This window comes from Drosophila mauritiana, chromosome X (genome assembly GCF_004382145.1).
Source record: "Drosophila mauritiana strain mau12 chromosome X, ASM438214v1, whole genome shotgun sequence".
Lineage (NCBI taxonomy): Eukaryota > Metazoa > Arthropoda > Insecta > Diptera > Drosophilidae > Drosophila > Drosophila mauritiana.
Window position 1 is genome coordinate 22,619,248 of NC_046672.1, and position 25,300 is coordinate 22,644,547.

General features: G+C 42.0%; 1 protein-coding gene across 2 annotated transcripts in view; it reads right to left on the bottom strand.

Annotated features, from left to right (window-relative positions):
* Positions 1-25,300, bottom strand: part of LOC117147781 (chaoptin) — a 197,148-nt gene that overhangs the window by 142,694 nt on the left and 29,154 nt on the right. For both annotated transcript variants that reach the window (XM_033314819.1, XM_033314818.1), the window contains exon 2: positions 25,164-25,222. The gene's annotated coding sequence lies outside the window, so the exon portion shown is untranslated. The remainder of the gene's footprint in view (positions 1-25,163; positions 25,223-25,300) is intronic.

A 25,300-nucleotide genomic window follows, 5' to 3' on the forward strand; every position in this document is an offset into this window, starting at 1 on the left:
AAACTTTACTTTTGCGCGCTTTTCTAACGGTGCCAACACGGAAGGAAGTCGGGGGAGGGCCGAGTGTGTGGCTAAAGTTGCCAATGGATCCTTTTCAGTCCTGAACACCCGCGTCCTGCGGACTCCTTTTGCTTTTGCTTTCGATTTCTCAATTTCTGTTTCGTTTTTTCGGCGCTTTCTTCGCCTTTGCGTCTATCGCTTTTCTACACAAGTCCAAGTAGGTATTCCTTTTTGTGGAAACTGAAACTGCCGTTAGTCAAGAGGAGCCATTTCCATTGCCATTTCAAATCCCATTTTCCCACCCCGAATCTGCCATTCCTCGCCGGAAGTGGAAGCCAAAGTTTAAGTTGCAGTCCAAGTGGAAGCCAAAGTTAAAGTTAACGTTAAACTTCAAGCTGAGGTCATCGCCAACAACGCCAACATCGCGATGCATCGCCGTGTAATTTTCATAAACAAAATAGTTAAGCATCGCCGCCAGTTGTCTAATGGCAGCTCGTCCTTGGGGCTTCCACTCATTGTAATAATAACCATCATCATCGACTTCATCGCCTGCTGCCCGGTCATTTCAAGTGCAAAAGTACACCAGAACAGCGAAAGTTTGTTTCCCCCTTGAAATGCAGATGGAAAATACACCGGCGGAAGAGTATTATCATTCATCTCGATTGGAATGGATGGTACTATAAAAAGCTCACTTCATCACAATAATAAATCGGATGCCCGCAGTCTTTTGATTTGAAATTAATGATTTTTATAAAGTAAATACTGCCTGCTTTGACTATTCAGAAATACACCATTTCAAATTATTATTTCCGTGTACTTGAAATACAAGTGATGGTCCGAAGGAGTGAAGGGAGAGCATAGCTTATGCACGACTTACCTCGCCAAAGAACTGAGCAGATTAAGCTGGGGAACTTCCACCAAGCGATGCAAATTGAAGGCTCAGAAGAAGACCTTCAACGTCTATGGAAACTCGCTGTTTATGTTTTTGGCAAAGATAAGCTTAGGCGGGTAGACAATGAATTTGACGAATAAGGTTGGTTGGAGAAATTAGCTCAGTCACGTGGACTATTTGCCATTCGTTACATTTAGCTGTTCGCCCTTAAAAATATCAATTAGTACCTAAAAACAAGACACAAGAAATAAAATAGATATGTTTTCGGTTGGTAAAGACTCCCTTTGAGACTTAACCATTTTATTTCCTTTATCCGCGCAATTTTTGCGATAAATTGAATGTGCTCATGAAAAGTACATTTACGTGCATTCTCGTTTTCATATCGAAACATTCCTTACTGTGCATTCAATTAACTTAAAAGATATGCAAATCACCTATTTGCGAGTTTATAACCCATCTAAATTATGATTTTGTAGCTACCCACCCGGCTTTTCATATTCATCAATCAGTTCAGTTTCCCCAAATAGATCTGCACACAAATTTGTATTCAATCATTTGGGAAGTCATTGCGGACCACCCGTTGATTATCCTTTTCATTAGCGAAATACAAAACGGACACAAAGGCCTCTCTCACGCACGCACACACACGCACACACACGCACACACACGCTCTAGCGCCCCTGCACGGCCCTTGAATGGCACTTATTGGTCGCACACAAAACATGGCTAAACTTTGAGCAAACTTTTCACAAACACACTGATCCGCATGTGTGCGGGAGGCAGTGTGTGTGTGTGTGTTGAATATCATTGGCGGAAATTAAAATGCACATGACAATCCATTTCACCAGCAGTTCAGTTGCCTTCCGAACGTTTCTGTGGCGGTGGAGTTGCTGTGTTTAAGAGATTTCCTAGCTAACTCTGGATAATTTTCGCATTTTCCAGCGGCCTAAAACTTCTGAATGTTCCTTTTCATTTATACATATATTTTTATATATATTTAAGTACTACAGCCAACAAATTTTCTATTAATGCCAGATGGTTTTCTTGTAAGTGATTTATTGATTACAATTTGTGAAACTGAGTACCAAGTTTGGGCTAACATCACACAAAAAATGTGTCTACAAGTGGAAGCAATGTATGTATATTGAGAATTTGTGGAAATAGTTTCACTTTCCACAAACGCAGATTGTTATATGTATGTATGTCACATTAAGCCCTTTTCGCCTTGGATGCATAGCACAAAAAGTAACTAATTAACCCAAAAAAGGGTGTTATAAAACAAAGAGTCTGATAAATATGCTATGAGCTCCGCCTTTCTTGGACTCCTTTCCTTACTTTGAAATCAAAAACTATCCCCTTGGATGGGGATCCTGGCGTGAACTACTTGGCACCCAGCACTGAATTGTGAGCCGATCCGAGTTGGGAGCGGAGTGTCCAGTGTGTGGGGCGGAGTAATCGATGACTTGTGCCGTGATTGTGTGCGTTCTTCGTATGGAGGAGTCGAATGGTGTGAGTGCCAGCGAGTGAGCCAAATCAACAAAAGTCAACATTTCAACAACAAAGTCCTTGACTGTTAAACTTAACCGGGCACCCAGCACACACACGCATTCCGAAGGAGATGGGTATATGGTGGCAGGAGAGACAGCACATGCCATAACAGGGCGTAATAGAAAAATCGTGTCTGCAAGCATCTTGGGGCTATAAGCTCCATGTCCACGACATTTTTTCGGGCTCTTCCGGGGTCGTAGCATCCTCTGGGTGTACAGTCAATGTCAGTCAATATTTTGCCAGACTGTGCGGTGGGGAACGGGACGCAAAACTGGGCATCAGTGATGGTTGAAGAGAGTGGTGGGTGGTGGGTGTGGGGATTCAGCTGGCAAATAGAATTGAACTAAAAAAGAATGAAGAACCGAACTGAAAGGGAAAACGAGATGCGAAACGAAGGGCAACAATAACAAAACTAAATTACATATGCACACATAACTTGTCATTGGGTTCACTGAGAGAAAATCCTGGTCGTACCTCAAATTTGTGCTTATATAATCACACACTGCCGAGGAAGCCTTGTCTTTCAATCCATTTATGCCTCGTATTCCATTGACACCAAGCACTTGGCTTGGCTTGTATATTTGTGTATTTCATATTCTGAATGCAGTATCGCCAGATAAGACCCCAAAAAGTTGGCTTCCCTTCATACAATTATTTGAGCGCAGTACCCCTGTTTTCTCGCTGTGTATGTGTGGATCTTCGTGAGTGTAGTCGTTATGCGAAATGACAAGAACAAGCCGAGGGACAACAACAATGGCAAACACATTTTCTGATTAGTTTGCAGAGGTCACATTAGTCCCTAGTCGCTTAGAAACGCTGACAAGCGGCAAAAATCTGTATAAACGGCCTGTATAAACGGTAGAGAGAGACGGCAAGGGTCAAGCGGTTAGAGAGAAAGGGAAAAAGAGAGGGTAGCTCTTTAGCGCGCTGTCGAAAGTGTGGAAAACTTTCAAGGCGCAAGCCACACAGGCACTCGCTTATGTTCATGTATGTATATGTATGTATAATGTTCAGAGCGTATTATCGAAACTTGAAGTTTTGCATTACTAATCAACCTCGCCTCACGATTGGCACACTCCTCTAATTAGCTTTCAAATCGAATTTAAATTATTCAAGAGACTCCAAGAGCCCGAAACGAGGAATAAAACCTTCATTTTCCATTAGGCAAATGACGTCAAAGGAATAAACAGTCTGCCGCTCCGCAACCCAATTCAATGAGCGGAGTGCACTTTCAAGTGGCAATATTATTGTAGCTATTCGCATGAGGATGTCATAATAATTAAAGTAATTTGATGACGTTATTACAAAGCAATTGTGCAGCAATGCCGTCTTATTGGCTCTTTGTTCGAAGGTATTTTTGAGTTTAATCAAGGTAATTCAATACGACAAGGAACGCTGCATCCGAAAGCCTCGACTATCAAATATAAGATACCAATTTTAAAATAAATTACATTTCACATACTCTCCATTTGCAAAGCCTTTATGCGCCATTCTATGCCATTAAATCCGAATTTAACTCACACCTTTGGAACATTTATCGGATTTCAAAGTATTGTAGTATCTTTTGCCCGATTCGTTGTGGCTGGTATGAACTCTTTGATTATCACTGTGACAAATAAATAATTAAAACCTTAGTAGCTGCATTGAGGTACATGTGTACATACATACATGCTTCTCGTATAGTCAAGATTGCTCACCATCTCGTTAGAGTTTTTTAAATATGGTTAGTGTTTTTTTTTTAACATTTTTTTGACTACTTCTATCGATTTTTTTTCATGGAGCATTCAGCGTTCATTGTCAGTAGCACATTAACGGGCTACTCCTCATCCGGCAAACTCGAAAAATTAGCTCAGCATTTCACGTTTGGGCATTTCGTCGATTTTTTCCAGCCAGAATGAGTGGCGTTCTTTCGGCCAAAGGTCTCTTAATAGCCTATCGTTTGTGGCCGGACTCTGGGAAAATTTGTTTTTAATTTTTCACACTTTTCTTTTTGTATTTTCACACACATTCCACCCACCTTTTACTTTGTCACAGCTCTTCTGCCACGCCTACCGCATATTAATGAGCCGCTCTTGAATTAGTTGCCAAGCGAGATTCGCTGTCGTTTTTTTTCACCTCGCACAACTTTTCCTGGAATCCCATGAGTTGAGCAACAAGCGAGAATGTGCGGAAAATGACTGGGGGAAGGCGGCTTTAGGCAACTTTCATTCCTTTCGCTACCCGAAGACACTTGTGGTCCTCTACTTTTTACCTCTGGTAGCCGCACCCAGCGCATTTGTCGTTTATTTGCCCTCGGATTTTTGGGCTTTACCCGTTTAAATTTTGCTTACTGGTTGGCAAACGCTTAAATGGAATGGGGGAATACTGGCAGAAGAATTATACTCTCGACCATCTTAATGGGTATTTAATTTTCATACTTTTCAGGTATTCGAAGGTGGAAAATGATTAGTAAAGACCTATATAATTTAAGAGATAGAAAAAAATGTTTTTAAACCCAAAGCCCATTGAGATTAGAGTTGTTGGTTTCAGAGTTGTCGGCTTGGCACTCGTTCCCTCAGTTGGTTTCAGAGTTATCGGAGTTCCCTGAGTTGGATTCAGAATTGTCGGCTTGGCCGTTGTTCCCTCAGTTGGTTTCATAGTTATTGGCTTGGCACTCGTTCCCTCAGTTGATTTCAGAGTTGTAGGCTTGGCCGTTGTTCCCTCAGTTGGTTCCAGAGTTATCCGCTTGTCCGTTGTTCCCTCAGTTGTTTTCAGAGTTGTAGGCTTGGCCGTTGTTCCCTCAGTTGGTTTCAGAGTTATCGGCTTGTCCGTTGTTCCCTCAGTTGTTTTCAGAGTTGTAGGCTTGGCCGTTGTTCCCTCAGTTGGTTTCAGAGTTATCGGCTTGTCCGTTGTTCCCTCAGTTGTTTTCAGAGTTGTCGGCTGGCCGTTGTTCCCTCAGTTGTTTTCAGAGTTGTTGGCTTGGCCGTTGTTCCCTCAGTTGTTTTCAGAGTTGTCGGCTGGACGTTGTTCCCTCAGTTGGTTTCAGAGTTGTCGACTTGGCACTCGTTCCCTCAGTTGATTTCAGAGTTGTAGGCTTGGCCGTTGTTCCCTCAGTTGGTTCCAGAGTTATCGGCTTGTCCGTTGTTCCCTCAGTTGTTTTCAGAGTTGTCGGCTGGCCGTTGTTCCCTCAGTTGTTTTCAGAGTTGTAGGCTTGGCCGTTGTTCCCTCAGTTGGTTTCAGAGTTATCGGCTTGTCCGTTGTTCCCTCAGTTGTTTTCAGAGTTGTCGGCTGGCCGTTGTTCCCTCAGTTGATTTCAGAGTTGTAGGCTTGGCCGTTGTTCCCTCAGTTGTTTTCAGAGTTATCGGCTTGTCCGTTGTTCCCTCAGTTGTTTTCGGAGTTGTCGACTTGGCACTTGTTCCCTCAGTTGATTTCAGAGTTGTAGGCTTGGCCGTTGTTCCCTCAGTTGGTTCCAGAGTTATCGGCTTGTCCGTTGTTCCCTCAGTTGTTTTCAGAGTTGTAGGCTTGGCCGTTGTTCCCTCAGTTGGTTTCAGAGTTATCGGCTTGTCCGTTGTTCCCTCAGTTGTTTTCAGAGTTGTAGGCTTGGCCGTTGTTCCCTCAGTTGGTTTCAGAGTTATCGGCTTGTCCGTTGTTCCCTCAGTTGTTTTCAGAGTTGTAGGCTTGGCCGTTGTTCCCTCAGTTGGTTTCAGAGTTATCGGCTTGTCCGTTGTTCCCTCAGTTGTTTTCAGAGTTGTCGGCTGGCCGTTGTTCCCTCAGTTGATTTCAGAGTTGTAGGCTTGGCCGTTGTTCCCTCAGTTGTTTTCAGAGTTATCGGCTTGTCCGTTGTTCCCTCAGTTGTTTTCAGAGTTGTCGACTTGGCACTCGTTACCTCAGTTGATTTCAGAGTTGTAGGCTTGGCCGTTGTTCCCTCAGTTGGTTCCAGAGTTATCGGCTTGTCCGTTGTTCCCTCAGTTGTTTTCAGAGTTGTAGGCTTGGCCGTTGTTCCCTCAGTTGGTTTCAGAGTTATCGGCTTGTCCGTTGTTCCCTCAGTTGTTTTCAGAGTTGTAGGCTTGGCCGTTGTTCCCTCAGTTGGTTTCAGAGTTATCGGCTTGTCCGTTGTTCCCTCAGTTGTTTTCAGAGTTGTCGGCTGGCCGTTGTTCCCTCAGTTGTTTTCAGAGTTGTTGGCTTGGCCGTTGTTCCCTCAGTTGTTTTCAGAGTTGTCGGCTGGACGTTGTTCCCTCAGTTGGTTTCAGAGTTTTTGGCTTGGCCGTTGTTCCCTCAGTTGTTTTCAGAGTTGTCGGCTGGACGTTGTTCCCTCAGTTGTTTTCAGAGTTATCGGCTTGTCCGTTGTTCCCTCAGTTGTTTTCAGAGTTGTCGGCTGGACGTTGTTCCCTCAGTTGGTTTCAGAGTTGTCGACTTGGCACTCGATCCCTCAGTTGATTTCAGAGTTGTAGGCTTGGCCGTTGTTCCCTCAGTTGGTTTCAAAATTGTCGACTTGGCACTCGTTCCCTCAGTTGGTTTCATAGTTGTTGGCTTGGCACTCGTTTCCTCAGTTGGTTTTTAGGGTTGTCGGCTTGGCACTCGCTCCCTCAGTTGGTTTCGGAAGTGTAGGCTTGGCCGTTGTTCCCTCATTTGGTTCCAGAGTTATCGGAGTTCCCTGAGTTGGATTTGCAATTGTCGGCATGGTCCTTGTTCCCTCAGTTGGTTTCAGAGCCGTAGGCTTGGCCGTTGTTCCCTCAGTTGGTTTCAAAATTGTCGGCTTGGCCGTTGTTCCCTCAGTTGGCTTCAGAGTTCTCGGCTTGTCCGACGTTCCCTCAGTTGGTTTTAGAATTGAAGGCTTGGTCGTTGTTCCGTCAGTTTGTTCCAGAGATGTGGGCTGAGCACTCGTTCCCTCCTTTGGCAGAGTTGTAGGCTTGGCACTCGTTCGCTCAGTTGGTTTCAGAGTTGTCGGCTTGGCACTCGGTTCTTCAGTTGGTTTCACAGTTGATGATGATGATGAAACAAAAGTAACAGCAGCAGGGGCAGATCATCAATCTGCTCACTGCTCTCCAAGCGCGTCAAGCGCTAGAATGATGCCGCTGCGCACCGTAGTGTGGAACGCCGATGGCGTGTCCACGAAGCTGCCCGAAGTGGAATGCTTTGTGCGGTGCTAAGAAATCGATATCCTGCTGCTCAGCGAGACTCATTACAAGGAGACAAAATATATGGATTTGAGGCCACACTGTCAACGACCCGAGCGACGGTAACGCCAAAGGCGGTGCAGCGATCTTGGTCAATTTCAGCCTTGTCCACTTTCCTCTTGCACCAATAGCCACTGACAAAGTGCAACTCGCGTTTGCAGCCACCGAGATGTCATGGACCTGTCAATTTTGGTGCGATATACTGCCCTCCGAGATCCATATGGAATTCGGACGAATCCAAAGGCGTTCTGGCACTCCGGTCTCCTGCTAAAATTAAAGCATACGCTGCCTGCGCCTCACTTCGTCCTCCTGAGGTCGTACCTCGAAAAGAGAAGGCTTGCGGTCCTATTCCAATAGGCTCTCTCATATGAGCAGATTGTGGCAGTGTAGTTGGTCCTCTGCTTTACTGTTTGTACAGTTAGGTCATGCCGGGGCCAGACTCTAGCCTACCCTGGACGGCAATGTTGGCCACATTTGCAGTTGACGTGTGTGTCACCTAAATGTCCCGCTGCGAACACGATGCTGCTGATGGCATCCAGGAATTTGCAACAACATTTGAATGGGCAAGGCGCTGGAACATTGGAATCAATGGTGACAAATCAGCGGATTTGTACTACAGGCTTAAACAGAGAACACCACCGGCTGTGCACATTGATGGTACCCCTGTCCACCAGCCAAACTCAGCCAAATATCTAGGAGTAATTCTGCATCGGAGACTTACCTTCTCGAAACACGCTGAGAATGCGTTTACGTGCAGCGGCGTCAAATCAATTTTGGCTTATAAATTCGAGAAGCAAATTGTCTTTCTCCAACAAGGTGACAATTGACAAGCAAATCATAGCTTCAACATGGAGGTACGGCTGTCAAATCTGGGACTTGGCTGCAACAGCCAAATCCGTCGTATCCAGGCACTCTAGCCGGTAGAACGACAGCTTATAGCGTCATAGAAATAGCCTAGTCAAGGCACTAACCAGAGGTCGCCCGTCCAGAAGGCTCCACAGTAGATAGCTGAGGGACCTTATGCTACGGCCCTCCCTGACAAGAGCCAGAAGTGAAGATGATGACCACATAATTGTTATGTTGTTTATATCATTGTTATTTAATTGTTAAATCATTGTTATTGTTATAGCTAACCTTGTTAGCGCCTGCAAGGACTGAATTAATAGAGACCAAGGTCGCAAAGGAGTTCTCAGCTACCCCGTTTGCCTTAATAAAATTAGAAAAAAAAAATAATAATTATGTTCTTGGAACTAGAGTTAATAAATTGATCTTCGTAGAAATGTGCTAATATACAATACAATTAAGTTATTCCGGCTAATTATGCATAAATTACTGTTGCTTACATTTGGGGATGAAGTGAGTTTCCGAAACCCCATTGACTGCACGGTACTCTAGTCAAAAAAATTTCAAAATGAATATTGGAAAATTCATGAGAGACAGTTTTCACATTCGACGTGAACCGTCTGGACTCTTTTCGGGGTTAGCTTCTCGTTTTCTCTTGTCTTCGCTTTCGTAGGTTCTGTGCCGTCTTTTTGCTGCCGCTAATTTTTCGCCTAATTTCCGTTTTAATTTTGCTCATTCTATTCAAAACCTTTTCTCCGCCATACTTTCTTCTTCTCTGACGTCATCCCTAGTTCCTTTTCTTGGCAGCGAACGCGTTTGGAATACGTCCGACGAAGAAAAAGACATTTGGGCCATAACAATTAGGCAGGGCTTTTGGCCGTGTTCATCCCTGACTTTGACTTTCAATGACTAGCTGTGCGTTTGTGTACTTCCCCACCTAAATAAGTTGCTGCTGGTCAGTGCTGACGTAGGCGGCCACACACACAGGAAAAAAGAAACATGAATGCACTGTAAGAAACCGGCTTCGAGCCTATGGATTTTTAAGATTTTCTTTAAAAGTTTTTATTGGCTGCAGTTTAATTTGAAAGCATTCTGTAGCTTTGGAATGTATACATATTTTAAGAATTTTAAATTGCTCATGGATTTTACTTGGGATTATTGTATCAGAATAAATCTTCATAAATTAACAATTATTCATAAATAAATGTAGCAATAGGCATCTCATATCTTAAGTGTAAGCAAGTGATTGGGCATTGATCTTTAGTTTGCATTAAAAAGTTTCTGGTCAATTACTAAGTTTTACAATTGCCTATATCTCAGTTGACGTCGTACATTTTTTTCTCTGCATACAAGAGCCACTAAGCTTTCTCACACAAATGGGCATGTGTGAGTTTGCGTAAAAATTTCATACGCCAGCAGAAAATTCATTCGCGCGTGACCTCGACTGTTCCCTAGCCCCTTCCCACCTCACTTTAGCCCCAAACTTGGTCCTTGCCATAAATTGACCCTTTGCGCTGTGTGGGCGGGGTGTATGTGGGTATGATTTATAAATGAGTTGATGCATTACGCCCTACAGAGGTAGGCCGGTCACTTGCGGGGCTCCCTGTCACAGCTGCCACCATGGGCGGCAATTCCAATTGACCTGCTCATAAATGTTGCAGCGGATTCGACACCACAGGATCAGAGTCCTGGCAAGCGCACATTGTTCGCCTGACCGCAACACGAAAGCGATTTGAATAACTTAAGAGGCTCCTTAAGATCATCAGCCAGATGCCGTAAAAATGAAGTCAAGGAAAACTAATGGTAAGCGTTTCTGCGGCATTGGGGATTAGACAGGCCAATGAATACTAAGCTGTCAGTATGCTCCACTCAGTTTCGATTAATGACTAAAACTTGTATGAGATAATTGCAAATGGAGTTGTACAGTTGTCTCAAGCTAAACACTAAACACGCCCCATTCCCTTCGGGACTTAACTGCTTGACCCTTTGCTCATTTTTACACTTTACGTAAATTTTATTGATTTATTGTGTCCACGCTGCGCAACGCATCCTAAACTCGACCTTTCTCCAAAGTGTGTAATTCCCATCTAATATTTTCAATTCCACATACTGTTTTAATTTAAACCACACCCACTCTGCTACATGTGATTTTTCTAGAACACCAAACGGTGTGAACACGGGTATACTAGATTCGTTGAAGAGTATGTAACAGGCAGAAGGACGCGTTTCTGACTATATAAAGTATATATATTCTTGATCAGGATCAATAGCCGATTCCAGCTGACCCTGTCCATCTGTCCGTATGAACGTCGAGATCTCAGGAAATCTTAAAGCTAGAAGGTTGAGATTCAGCATACCGATTCTAGATACATTGACGCAGTACAAGTTTGTTGACCCATGTTGCCACGCCCACTCTAACGCCTACAAGCCGCACAAAACTGCCATGCCCAAACTTTTGAACCATTTTCGAAGTTTTTCATAATTTTATTAGGTTTGTAAATTTTTATCGAGTTGCAAAAAAACTTTTTGCCACGCCCACTCTAACGCCCCAAAGCCGCCAAACCGGTCACGCCCACACTTTGGAACAATTTTTTAAATTTTTTCTCATTTTATTGATATTCCAGAAAAATGACGAAATTTTGAGATTGCATTCACACTAGCTGAGTAACGGGTATCTGATAGTCGAGGAACTCGACTATAGGCATTTTCTCTCGTTCTTATCTATGAACCGGTCTACCTACCCCTTTGGGACCTAATTTGCTGGGCAATGCTTTCTTTGCTGTTGATTGTTTGTTAATTTTATTATTAAATTACCCATAATTTGCTCTGAGCAGGCGATTTGGGGTGCGTTTGTGGTGCGTCGGCAGGGTCGTGGGCGGGGCAATCACCTGAGGGGTCAGTTCAATCACGAGGTAATTGAATAATACAAAGGATTGCCGCTTGAACCGTTTCCGGCAACGTCTGGGCCTCGCACTCGAAAGCCCCTTCTGCAGACGACGCCCCTGTTCTTTGAGCTCTGGGCTCAGCAGTTATTTCGAGCCTATATGTACGCAAGAACATACATATACATATTTAGAGATGTACGTATGTTCATAAGCGATGGAGCATGGTAAATTAAACCATGAAGACGGCCTCGCACCCTCGCAAGCGAAAACGCTTGACTGCTTCCATTAGACAGCCGTTTGGTTACTTTCATGGTCCTTGCCTGGTTTTGACTTGACTTTTTAGCTTTGGCTTACACTTTGCACTCCAGAATCCGGCTCATATGTATCTGAGCATCTGTATCTGCGGCTGTGTGCTCGGTCTCGGTTGCTTTCGTTTTTATTTTGAGCATGAAATGTTTGCTTTGCTTTGTTTCTGTTTTGCGTCTGAATTGTTCAACGCTTTTGTCCTTGTCTTTATTAAAACTTTGCCTGCAGCAAAAGCAGGAGCAAATACAGAAGTATACGAAGAAAATGTGTGTCTGTTGGGTGTGTGCTGAATATTGCACAATTTACTTATTGACTGAACAACACAGATCTTGGAAATTGGATTTTAACTAGTAGCACTACTTGGACATGCATACGGGGAATACATAACTGGGATTGGCTTAATTAGAGCCTCTAGTGCATTTATCTAAGACTTGAAGCCGAAAATACGCACCGCTTTTCGGTCTGTGTACCAAAGAGAAACGGAGATGGAAACAAGAGAAAATTCTATAGTCAAGTTCCCCGACGGTCAGATACACCTTACACACTTTTACTTACCTTACTTACTTTTTCTGGGATATCTATAGATTTTGGGGAATAAAAAAAAATGTAAAAACTGTTAATAAGTGCCCGTTTTGGGCGTTTTGTGGATAGAAATTGACAAGACCAGCAATTAAACGAAGAAAAATGTAGCAAAATTGTATAAGTATGGGCGTCACATAAAGATTTTTGGAAAATCGATAGAAATTTAAAAGACTAATAATATTAAAAAATATCCAAACATTTTTCAAACGGACGGACATGGCCAAGAATAAGTAAGAATATTCTTCCTGTTACATACTTTTTAAAGGATCTACTATACCCATTTAGTCTACGAGTAGCGTGTATAAATAGCAGAGCGAGATGGCTAGCAACAGAGGGGCATTAACATTTTCTTTAGCTTTCTTTCACTTGTTTGCCTACACTTTCCCTGCCCTGTTTTCCGAATGTAGCTCTCTGGCTTTCCCCTTCGGCTTTCGCATGTGCATGTGGCCGCCGGTTAAAAAATTCTGTTTTTGGCCCACCGTCGAGTGGTGCCGTAGGGTGCTGTGGTGGTCATGGTGGGAAAGTTGTGTTCAGCTGACCAACAGTTGACCCCCAAAACGGGCTGGGTTTCGTCTTTCAACTTGACTTTCTGCTAGTGTAACTCGCAAGCCTATCGCGCACCTCCTGGCCCTCGGAAAAGGCAATTCGTATTCATGGCAGCATGCGCAGCATTCAAGTCCCGGCAAGGACATTCACTTCTGCTCAGCCGCATTTCATGGCGCCCACCATTGGCACTGTAAAAAAGTTGACTCGAAAGTCTCTCTCAAAGGGTGCTGTTATTTTAACTTTTAATTACTTAAAACACATCCTTTTAAATAGATAATATAAAAAAATAGTTAGCAGCAGGTTTTCAAAGTTTCCTGTATTGATACGAATTTCCCAAGATCTTTTTTTTTAGTTCCCAAAATCTGGAAACTCATATGGGCGGGTAAAATAAGATGACTAGATCGATTTGGCTGAAGCGAATCATTTTATTTTATCCATTTGTATTAAAAAAAATCGTATAAGAAGCAGCTGTCTTCTATAATTCAAATAATATCAAATCAAGTTAATATAAATAGCCAACATTTGAGGGTGTTTCCAAGTGCACCCATTGCCAGAAAGTCCATACATACATATGTGCCCTCATATACTCAACCACATTGTATCCACTTCTGAGCTCTTGATTTCTGATTTTTTTTGTGTCCCGGCTGCGGTGTGCACTTGCTTTTGATTTTTCTTATTTTTCCAGCGTACTCTCCATTTTCTCCTTTGCTCGGATTTTTTTATTTTTCCCGCCGGCGGGTAAAAACTCTTGATGGTGGGGCGTTGGCCACCGATTTTGGTTTCAGTTTACTCCTCTAACCTTTATCACGTTTTAGCCGCTGGGCAAAAGTTGGCTATTCTTTAATGAGCGCAATTTTATTAACCGCTTTAACGTTATTTCTTGGCCTCGTGGCGGCGACCCCACTACCCACAAAAAGCAGAAAAAGGAAAATACGACCGCCGCTGAACAATATTTGCTTTTTGTCAGAGCCGTTTTATGTACAAAACGAATTTTGAACTTTTGTTTGACAATTTTTAGCATATTTGCCTTATAAATTTTACGAAAAGGCCGCCCCAAAGTCAACTTGACCAATAACGAAAGCAAAGCGTTTGGAACTTAAATGTTAGGCTATGTAACCTTTAATTTCAATGCAAAATACGCTGATGGCTCATTTGAGGCTCCAACCCAAAATTATAGACGCATCGAACTGTTAAGGCTAAAAATTTAGTTTAGTGAAGTATGTTGTGTTCAAGAATTCCTTCAAAAAAGGTTGCATTAAAGCAGAGTGAAAAGAGCTTGAAATGGTATTCCCTTTGCTGCCATTGCCTTTTCCTGTTCCTCATCCAACAAAAGGTAAGCAGCGAGGGCAATAAATAAGGGAGTATGTGTATGTGTAAGGGTGTGCATGTATGTGTATGTGTCTGGGGGAAGGACAGAACGGGAAGGACAACAAGATTCTGCCCGGCATCAACAAGAGCAAAATCTCATGATCCTGGAAAATGCACTGGGAAAATAGTTGGGTCATTTTAGGTCGAATAAAAGCATAAAAATTAAAGAATAAAAATATTCCTCAATACTATAAATAAGTAGATAGAAATCACATATTCATAAGCTTCACCGACTTTCAACTATTAATTTAGAAACAGATATATAAAAAACAATATTTAAATATATTAATAAAAAATACTGGTAATCTGATCTTGATACAGAAACGATCTAAAACATCCCATTCTTTGTAGCTAACATTAAACTGGCACCAAACGTCTGGGGAAGGCAGACCAAACAATGCAATGTCGATTTATACGTCTACTTTTCTTCCAGTGTCGGAGGCTCTAGTATCTATCTACTGCGACTATCTGTGTGTAGGAACTATTTGTAGAAGTTAACGTGAATAATATTTACTTACTGGCATAATAAGTAGTGCTTTTGTATGGAGATTGGACGAACGCAGGACGCTCTACTTCTCAGACAGGCCATCAAAATCTAAAGCATCATCTATCCGCCCTCTAGCTCCTCCTTCACTCTCCCTCTACTGTAAGTACATCCATTTGTTTATACTTGCGAGCTGGCTCACGTTATTTGCTTAGACAACCAAATCAAATTGAAAAGTAAACTCAGTTAGCATTCAAATGCTACAAAATGTATTCCACCTATTGGCGCCTGCATATGTTTTACCGATTCTGGATGTGTATATTTGTTTTTGAGTGGGTGTCTATGTAAAATGGAGCCGATTGGGTCAAGTTCTTGGTGTAGGCCAGCTGCTGGCAAAGGAACAAGCCCAGAAATTCCACAGTTGACACTAAATATCTATATATGTGCAGGGAGTATCAACATCACAAGGCATTATCTTAGCTTTAACTCTGTGAATAGAAAGCACTTCTTTTGATTACAATAGATACTATTTATCTAATTTCAAAATCGAATTCATTTCCTGGTCCCCAATAAGGTGTTGCCTATCGAAGGACTCATGCTCACCCCTAAGTCCTACAAAACCCCTTACAATCTCACTGTATCGGCAGCTAGCTTTTTCGAAATCATGCAAATAGATTTACAATAATCATAAATATTAAGCCATCGTAGGCTCGGGAGTTAGGCTCCAATATGTATTTCAATGCTTCCTTCACATTTCAGTGCCGAGACAAAGACCCGGGATTTAGCAGCTCGAGCAGCTGCGACCCAAAAGGTGTCCTGGGAAGCTCCTGGGGCAGGACAGCTACCAAATGATTCGGGCGAATGTCGAGCTGAGCTTTTGACAAAACAAATGACATTGACAAAATAGACACGAAGCAGCAATAGGACGAGACAGAGGGCATGGGGTTGTGGATACGGATGGGATGCGGGAATGGATTCAGAGTGGAGTCAAGTGGGAGGGTGTGCTTGGAGGCAACGGTGAGAAAGAGGCTCTGCGAAAGCATAAAAAGAAATCGGCTTAATTTCACGTTGTTTATGCTGAGTAATAACGAATTATGCAAATTATTTTATAATAAATTTATGCCAGCAGAGACAGCAACAACAACGAATCGAACGCACAAACGAGCACAGAGCGAGGACATAAAACACAAGACAAAACGCAAAAGGACAATGCGACTAAGGACAGTCAACAAGGTGGCGCAGAATAAGGCAGATAACTACGTTTAGCAGGAGGCGAGAAATTCTGAAACGCTGTATAGGAGTCGGCGATAGAGTTGAGCGCTAAGCTTTTTTTGTGCGACGATTTTGAATATTGAAAATTATATTGGCTACTCCGCACGTTGAGTCGAATAATTGAACCATGGTCACACTTCCCCATAATAGTTAGTTCAAGGGCATGTCCACACTGCGTGAACCGTTCAAGTAATATAGTTATGAAATAATTAAACAAACAGATGTTTGAAACCTTATAAGGCCACTTTTTTTTATATTTTTAAACATTATTCCCCTTCCGGCTATTTTTTCTCGAAGTCCACAGTGGGCACCATGAGCAAGATCCTGTCCATGGGTGTGGCTCGGGCTTATGTCTCCATATTCATCGCCAACTCCAATCTTAATATCGCCATCCGTTTCTGGGCTGCCTTTTGGGGCGCGTGTGACCAAGTATGCATGAAAATCCAATTTGCCTGCATGCTGCGAGGGGGAGGGGGGCTGATGGCAAAAAAGTGGGCGGGCGAGGCAGAAAGCTCGAACGGTGCAGGCAACACGTAACAATCAAAGTGAAAACAAGGCTACACGGACATGGCAAACGTAATGGTTACTGTTACAGTAATATTTATGGATTTCACTTCCCCCACCACCCGCACACTCGTAACCACACAAACAGAGCCACAAACACACAATGGAGACAAACAATGGCTTTAAAAGCAAGAGCCAGATTATCCTTATGTATGGCTCTGTTAATGTTTTACCTGTATGCAAGCCAGAAATGAAAATGGAAAACGCCAAGTGACCCACTTCCATCGTTGGCCAAGTCAATCGGGGATTTGCGAGGAGATCTCAAATCTGCGGCGGATTTGCGAGAGGCAAAATGTACATTCCAGAAGGGAACATTTTATTTCTCTTAAAATTTAATCCATCGCATACTAAGAAAATGCTAGTTGCTTGGACTTAATCAAAGTAGTTACAAATGCTGTAGACCTTTGTATTTATTGTTATTGATTATATGTAGCTTACCCGTCGGTTGCTCAAGTATGTCTTTAAAATGTGAGGACGAATTGTTGATGGTAAAAACATTCCTTGACAATCGTAAGGTAAAAATAAGCCAATAAAACCAAAACTAAAAACGTAATTAAAATTTCAACTACAGTTGGTCCATCAAATATTTCTGCTGAGCAAATACAATTAGAGTAATTGCAAAATTTTTGCCAGTCAAATACGCTCGACTGTTTCGCAAAATTAATTAATTATTCTATGTAATATGACGGCGAGTAGATGGCTGGCGGATTTCCGGAAACGCAGGAGGGCAAGGTAAATTTCATACTGCTCCAGTCTGACAGCCTTCAAATAAAGAACAAGCTAATAAAAGTTTTTGCCATCTACTGGAAATTAATTATACGCACAGCTCACCTGCCAGCACAATCTATGTATATTTTTTGTCTCTATCTCAAGACCTCTATGCGCGGTAAAATGTTGGGCCAGTAATTGAACACAGGCCAGTGGTAAATTTGCTGACTGATTGGGTTTATCGATGGACATTTTCACTTAACCTCCCGCCGATCGTAAAACCATATTTTTCTTTATGGCGCTGCGTTGGCATATGGCCATAAAAGCCAAAGTCAGCCAACTGCCAAAATAAAGACGCTTAAGGCCGCAGGAAACGGAAAACAGGACGAAACAGCACCGAACAGCAGAGCCCAGAACGGTACAGCAAACATTAAACGTAGCAGAAAAGTTTAGTGGCGGTCAGTTGCTGGGGTCTGGGTCCTTTCCAGGCGCTTTTCCTTTTGGCAAAACGGCACTGGCAGCGACCAGGCCAATCCTTTCGTGTCCATTTACATTTTTATTGTTGGTTGGTCGTAAAAAATCTGATTAAATACCACGTAATAGATCCCTTTGACGGCCGCACTGGACTGGGACTGCTTTCCCCGCTTCCTCCGTTCTACTGTGATTGGCCGACCGCCCTTGAGCGGGTTAAGTGTTGTTAAATTACATTCAATAAACAAGCAATGAATATTTTATTGTTGTCTTCAACAAGGTGGACGAAATTATTTATGATTTTTTGAGCGATGATGACGGCCAACTAAGTCGGTGAGGGGCACAGATTGATTTCCGCTTGATCTGCACAAATCTCAATTTGATAGAATCATTTTGTTTTATAACGACCAACTTTTTTATTGAGTCCCGGAGTTATGTTGCCCCATAAACGGAGTAAATTGTTGTGCTGAATTTTAATCGCTTTTTCTGCGGCTAAGTGAAGGTCCTGGTTTCCTCCTCGTCACTCCCTCTGAGCCCCGACTCCCTGCGATGTGCTGCAAATGCAGGAACCTAAAACCGGCTAAGCAAATGTAATTTTCTTTTATTTTTCAGACGGACGAGTAGCAGCACGGAGCACGGATAAGCTGATTAATATGCCATGGGAAAACGGTAGTAAAACTGATACTGATTAAGTTTGGCTGCACTTTTCCACACTCACTTGAATACAATTTTGTAAATGTATTTTAATCAGTTCTTGGCACGCATCGAAGATATTAAGTTCATTGTGGCACCATGCATACTAAAACCTTGAGAGTTATACTCAACTAAAATCTTTACTACTTCGCGTAAATTCTAAATAACTATGGGATAGTAATCCATTGATTTGCACGATGTTTTGAAGAAGGCGTGTGTACTGTTATGATTATCGGATAGCATTTTCGTTTGCCCTGTTGCACTTTCAAACCCATTGTCCTCACAAGATATTATGTCATTTTCTAGACCAAGCAGCGTAAATCTTCGAAATTTTACGACTGCCATTTGGGCAACAGAGTTGCTCGATGAACGATGGAAGGGGGGTAAGTCCTGAGGACGCTTAAGGAACTGTTAAGTGGTCTTAGAAGGAAGCTGCAGTGCAGTTTTTATGCTCCTTCGGTGTTTGCCGTTTTTAATTGCTGTCGCTTTCCGAACATTTACTGCTTCAAATGAGCTGAGGCGTCGAGATTTATGGCCCACATATACACTCGTCGTCGTCAGTGATGCATTTCCCAACAAAGTCGCAAAAACGCAGTCGGGCATTCTAATACATTTTAATTTGGACACAGAAAGCTGATTGAAAGTGAAAAGAAATGGCGGAGCGTTAGCAGGAAGCCCTTTGCGAACTGCAAACAGTGGTAGAAAACGGGCGTAAAAGCTAGCAATGTGTTTTACATCTTAGTGAGTTTTCTTGATGCGTTTTTTAACAAATTCCAGTTTTTATTAAATTTAGTTCGTTTTCTTTTATTAATTGTATACCCCAAAACAACAACAAAAGTCGAACGCTAAAAAGCAATCAGTTCCTTCCATTATCAACAATTAAAAAGTGACTCAAGATACTACATTTATCCAATCTGCACTACGAAACAAGAGAGAATGCTATAGTTTAGTTCCCCGACTATCAGATACCCGTTACTCAGCTAGTTTGAATGCGAATACGAAATTTAATAATTTTTCTGGGATATCGATAGGTATTGGGGAAAAATTAGAAAAAATTTAAAAATCGTTTCACAGTGTGGGTGTGACCGGTTAGGCGGCTTAAGAGCGTTAGAGTGGGCGTGGCAAAATTGTTTTTATCGATAGAATTTAACAAGACTTATAAAAATGTGAAAAATATCAACACATTTATCCAAAGTGTGGTCGTGGCAGTTTTTTGCGGTGGCAACATGGGTCAATAAACCAGCGTCTTTGTCCCTAGAACCTATATGCTATATCCCAACCTTCTAGATTTTAAAGTTCCTGAGATCTCGACGTTCATACGGACAGACGGACATGGCTAGATCGACTATGCTATTGATCCTGATCAAGAATATATATTTTGAAAATATGTATGTAATAAGGTCAATGCACTGTGTCTCCCTCTTTTGGTCGCGGTAACCAAAAGTTTTTTTCTCTTATTGTGAGATTCCTTTTAGCATGTAATTCGGCTGCCTGCGTGCAGTAATATTGTACTCAAGATTAGTCACAATAAATATTTGAAGCGAATAATATACATATATATATCGGATACATATATAGTCGGAAACGTTTCCTTCTGCCTGTTACATTATTTTCAACCAATCTAGAATACCCTTTTACTCTACGAATAACGGGTATAATAAAGCAAGACAAATTGATATAGTCGAGTACCACGACTATCATATACCCGTTAAATAGCTAGTGGAATTGAGAATGCGAAAAATATTCGGCTTGTGGGCGTTAGTGTGGCAAAAAGTTTCTTATCAATACGATAACAAGCCGAATAAAAATATTAAAAAAAACCCAAAAATCAAAACATATCAAAATATTTTTCAAAAATGTGGACGTTGCAGCATGTGCCAACAAACTTGCGCTGGGGCTTCTAGAATCTGTATGCTGAAAATCAACCGCGTAGCTTTTATAGTTCCTGATATCATGACGTTCATACGGACAGACGACTCCCTGACTATGAATATATATACTTTATATGGTCGGAAACGTTTTTTTCTACCTGGTACATACTTATAAACGAATATGGTATACACTTTTACTCTACGAATAACGGGTATTAAAATTGGGATGCAAGTTTAGTTATGGGCGGACGGACATGGCTTAAATGATCCTCTGGATCGTAATACAGAAAGTGGCGTACGCTTGAACAGGAGATCTTCAGTTACATCTGATTTTTGATTTTTATAATTGCAGTTTTCGAAAAAATGCGCAACAATAATGGTTCGATCGTTGGCAACTTCATAACTTCTCATTTACTGGACGTTGTTTGGCAATGTGACTCCTTTTGTACGATTAGTGTTGCCTGTTGTTTGTTGATGCCCTTTATTTATTTCGACTCAGCCGTTGTTGGCAAGACCACGCCCACTCACGGCCCTGTGCCCACATCCTGGTGGCCTGTTATTAGTGTTATTGTTACAGTTATTGTTTTTGTATTGCGCTTTATTTTACATTTATGGCATGGCTGCGACAGACTGCGACGCTGCCCGTTAATGACAACAAACTATGCAGTGGGGATGGCGCTTAGATGTTAGAGAGGTTCTGGGCGGGCAGGAGGCAGAATAACTCCGCATCGCTAACGTTCCCATGTCCGGAATGAACGCAAAATGTCATCACTGGGCAGGACTTTTAACGAGGGGAACGGGGTTTACTTAAGTCGATTTAGGGCAGTTTATATAGCAATTATTTCTGAATGGCTGTTCTATGCGCATATTCCAAATACTCTCGTTAATAGTAAGATTAGTTTTTATGTTCTACAATAGGATCAAGTTATCAGGCATAACTTATTTTAACAAAATTCCCTAACAAATTCAAAATGGACTATTGTAAAAATAATTTCTGCCTCATTTAGCCAATTCCATTGAATTCAATTGAGGTGGAACGCAATCTGCCCACCGGCAGTATTAACTTAACCCTGAAGCCGAAGAAAATCTGCGCGCACACCGCGAAGGTTGCGAAGAACGCACTCACATGCGAAACACCAACCTCAGTCGAATGAGTGCATTCATTATGGATTCACTTCACAGCATTGTCCCTGTTGGTAAAGATTTTCCACAAGTGACCCCAAATGTTTTCCCAGCACATTGTTACGGCGGCTGATTTCCCCGCAGCTGGCAGTGCGCTATTCGCTTTTCGCTAAGTAGCGACAAGTTCGCACAAAGGCGCAGAACGAGGACTTTGTGGGGCATTACGTATACGTCGGGTGGAACACTGCTGCTGCTCCTTTCAACGCTCGCCACTTGACGCCGCCTTGCACTGCAACTACGATTTTAACTCGTAGTCAGTCCCGCGTTCGTCCCTTAAAGACGACACTGGAATGGCATTGTCTTCCGAGGTGGCCATTGAGCTCTTTTCTAGGGCAAATCTGTGTATTACCAGGGGCATACCACCGAATATGACACATATCCCAGCTATTGCTGGGTATTATTTGAAAATATCATTTTAAGTTATGGTTGATACGACACGAAACCCAACGCTCTTTTATTTGACTTCATTCTAAGTGATTTTTGTCTGGTCGGCTGGTTTTCTGATTCTGGGTATGTGATTGCTATGCTATACGCACCGTTCGGATTAAAATTAAAATACATTTAGACGTTTTTTTAAAGTATATTGTATAAGAGCAGGGTTTTTTAAAAGATGCACATATCTTGAAGGTATTTACTGGCAATAATCCACTGTGGCCACCACTGACGGTCTTTTATACAGCGTCGTGGGCGCTTGGGGACGTGGCGAGCGTTAGGTGCTCAGAAAGTCAGACAGACAGCGGAGTCTTTCATATTTAAACTGACAGTTTATTGTGCTTTTCATTACAATTTTGCTTGTGAGTTTTATTTTGCAAACAAAGCTCGGCAACGGCAGCTGCCTTCGGTGGCCAAAAGCAGACAATTGGGGGTGGCTTTGGGCGGATTTCAGTGGGTTCAAGCGCATTCGAGCGTGGAGTCAAGCTGAAGCTGCAGCTGCCGCTACACCAACCCGTTCGAATTTTACCCCACAGTCGTGCCCCGTTGCGGCATTTTAGCCAAACGGAAGTCATAAAAGACGCGCACTTTCCTCTTCTTATTTTCGCTCCTCTGGTGACAAGGACAATAGAAAAAACAATAACACTAACGCTAACAATAACAATAACAAACAACAATGCAGCTATAATTCCTCGTTAAAAAGCAAATGCCCAGAACAGCGTTAGATTTTAATGGCCAAGATAATTCCAATAATGTTGATAAATTCATTTGCTACGCGTCTAATTGAGTGGCATTGCATTTTGAAATAACTATGTTTGATTCCATTTATCCTCTGACTTTTATGGCACATGGCTGCCGCTGACCATCGTCGACGAATCATTTATCAAGACGCAGAAGCCTATGGAGACAGGCACGGATATTGGGGATGAACTGGATCGGGATGGGATATCCTGGGGGACGGATTCGGGAGATGAACGGCCCACAAAAGGCTCCGACATGGCTTAATACATCAATCAGAGGGAAGGGAAACAAACCACAAAAACGGATAGCCCGAATATTTGAGGAGTACTTTTGGTCGCATAACTTATCAGGGTCACTCAGAATTGTCGTTAACAAAGTCAGTTCTTTTGTTTAATAACTTTACAGCTCCATACAATTTTTACTTAATTTTACTTTTTATACTTAATTTTAGATTAACTAAAATTTGTATTTTAATGAACTTAAAGTTCCTTAGTAGCTGTTAGGACAGAATCCAGGATTATCTATCAATGGGCTAATCTTATTTGCTTGGTAATACCATTATAGAACATTTTAAGTTCACATAATGATATTTTTTAAATAAATAGTTTAAGTTTATGAAAAATAATGATATAAGTACGCAGAAATGTTTTTCAAATCTCCTCCACTTTTTGATGCTCTCTTTTCCTATTGAAGGTCCCTATTAACTTTTTTCTTGTTCTTGGCCAACATCAATTTGTAGAACAATGTCGGTTGGAGAAAGCCAGCAAAAAACGGGCTTAAATAGAATGCATACCATTCGAATGGTATGAAAAGAATGAATGAATTAATGAATGAATGAATGATGCTGGGCCACGGGTTGTGCACGCACAAATGAAAAAAAGGAAAATGAGGCGTGTGTGTATTGGGAGAGGTTTTATTAGACAAACAAACACCACCGTCGTTCGCCTGGGGATCCCTCAAATTCTCCAAGTTAAATTGGAGCACTCATACTCTCGCACTCTCAAACTTGCTCTTTTTCAAGTTTTGCTGAAGTTTTCCCTCCTCAACACAAAAGGAAAGCTCGGGAGAGAGGTTTTCCTTAGCGAGATTCAATTGTAAAAGGAGACGGGCTTCTTTACACTGACAGTTTCGGACGGCCTTTGTGCAGTTAGTCGATGCTTTAACATCTTTTGCACCCTTTCTTTCGACTCCATTTATCGTACACGCAAAAAAAAGTCGTAGAAAATTACGAGTGAAATTGAGTTGTCTTTTAGCTATAAATATTTAATTGCTGATTGTCGATTTTAATGGATTTTCCATTTATTGGTGTTAAAATCTGAGTTCCCTGGCAAAAGAAACTGATAACGTGGAGCGATCTACTTACCCGTTACTAGTAGAGTAAAAGGGTATACTAGATTCTTTAAAAAGTATGCAACAGTCAGAAGGAAGCGTTTCTGACCATATAAAGTATATATATTTTTGATCAGGTCAAAAGGCGATGTCCAGCTGACCCTGTCCGTCTGCCCGTATGAACATCGAGATTTCAGGAACTATAAAAACTAGAAGGTTGCGATTAAGCATACAGATTCTAGATACATTGTCGCAGCAAAGTTTATTGATTTATGTTGCCACGCCCACTGTTACTCCAGCAAGCCGTTCAAAACTGCCACGCCATTTTTAAATTTGTTTTCATTTTATTCACCGACATATATATCGATATCACAGAAAAATTATATTTCGCGTTCGCATTCACACTAGCTGAGTAACGTGTATCTGATAGTCGGGGAAGTCGACTATAGTATTATTTTCCGTGCAGTCGCCTATTGCTCGTAAGCTTACACGCAGCTGTCAAATCACAATACTTGCTAAGAATTTCCATTAACTCATTTTCCTCTCTCATTTTCGCATCCCTTCTGTGTGTGTGTGTGTGCGTGCGTGTATTGATTGTGTTAAGTGTTCGGTGCACTTGAGGCGATGGGTGAATTGTGTGGAGAAGTGGGAAGGCACTGAACCCTCAGCTTGTGGCCATTGCTCGAAACTTTCGCCATTGTTATAACAAAATAATGGCCCTCATACACTCGCACTCTCATGTAACCGCTCACCCACACACCCGCAGTCGGTCAGGACTCCACACACACACGTAAACAGTTTAAAAAGCCTCAAACTTGCTTGCACTTGTCTCTTAATTCAATATGCACAAGTCCTCTTCACACTCTTTTATTCCGGCTTTCCCTGGTCACCTTGGTCGCCGCCTTCTTTTGTTTCTTTTTATGGCACCGGCTTTCACTTCTCGCCTGTGTTGCTCAACGTTTTTTCGTATTCTTCAGATGCATCTAAAGATTGAGAATTCTAGGAGTTTTAACAGAGCTGCAAATGTTGAGAGACCTACTTATGAGCCATTACCGAAAAAAAATCCTTAAATACTCGTTTTAGTCACGAAAAGTTTAATCAGTTTTTAACCAATTCAAACAATTATCGGTTACACGTTTCGAAGTTTTCGCTGCTGTCCAATGTGGCTCGTAAGCCGCTCATTTTTTTTTTTTAGTGTTCTTCGGTTTGTGAAAGCTGATAGGGAATCTGGGCATCCGGATTTGGTCAACAGGAGTAAAAAGGGGCGTGTAGTTCGAGTGCTGTACTCACCTTCACACATTGACTCGTGATTGTGGATCGCTTATTCAATTGCCTCGAACTCTACGGCTCTAAAAAGAAAGAGAAGAGCGGGAAGACGAGCGTCGTGAACATACGGGTTTTAAAGTTTCCGCCCCTCATTTCCAAAT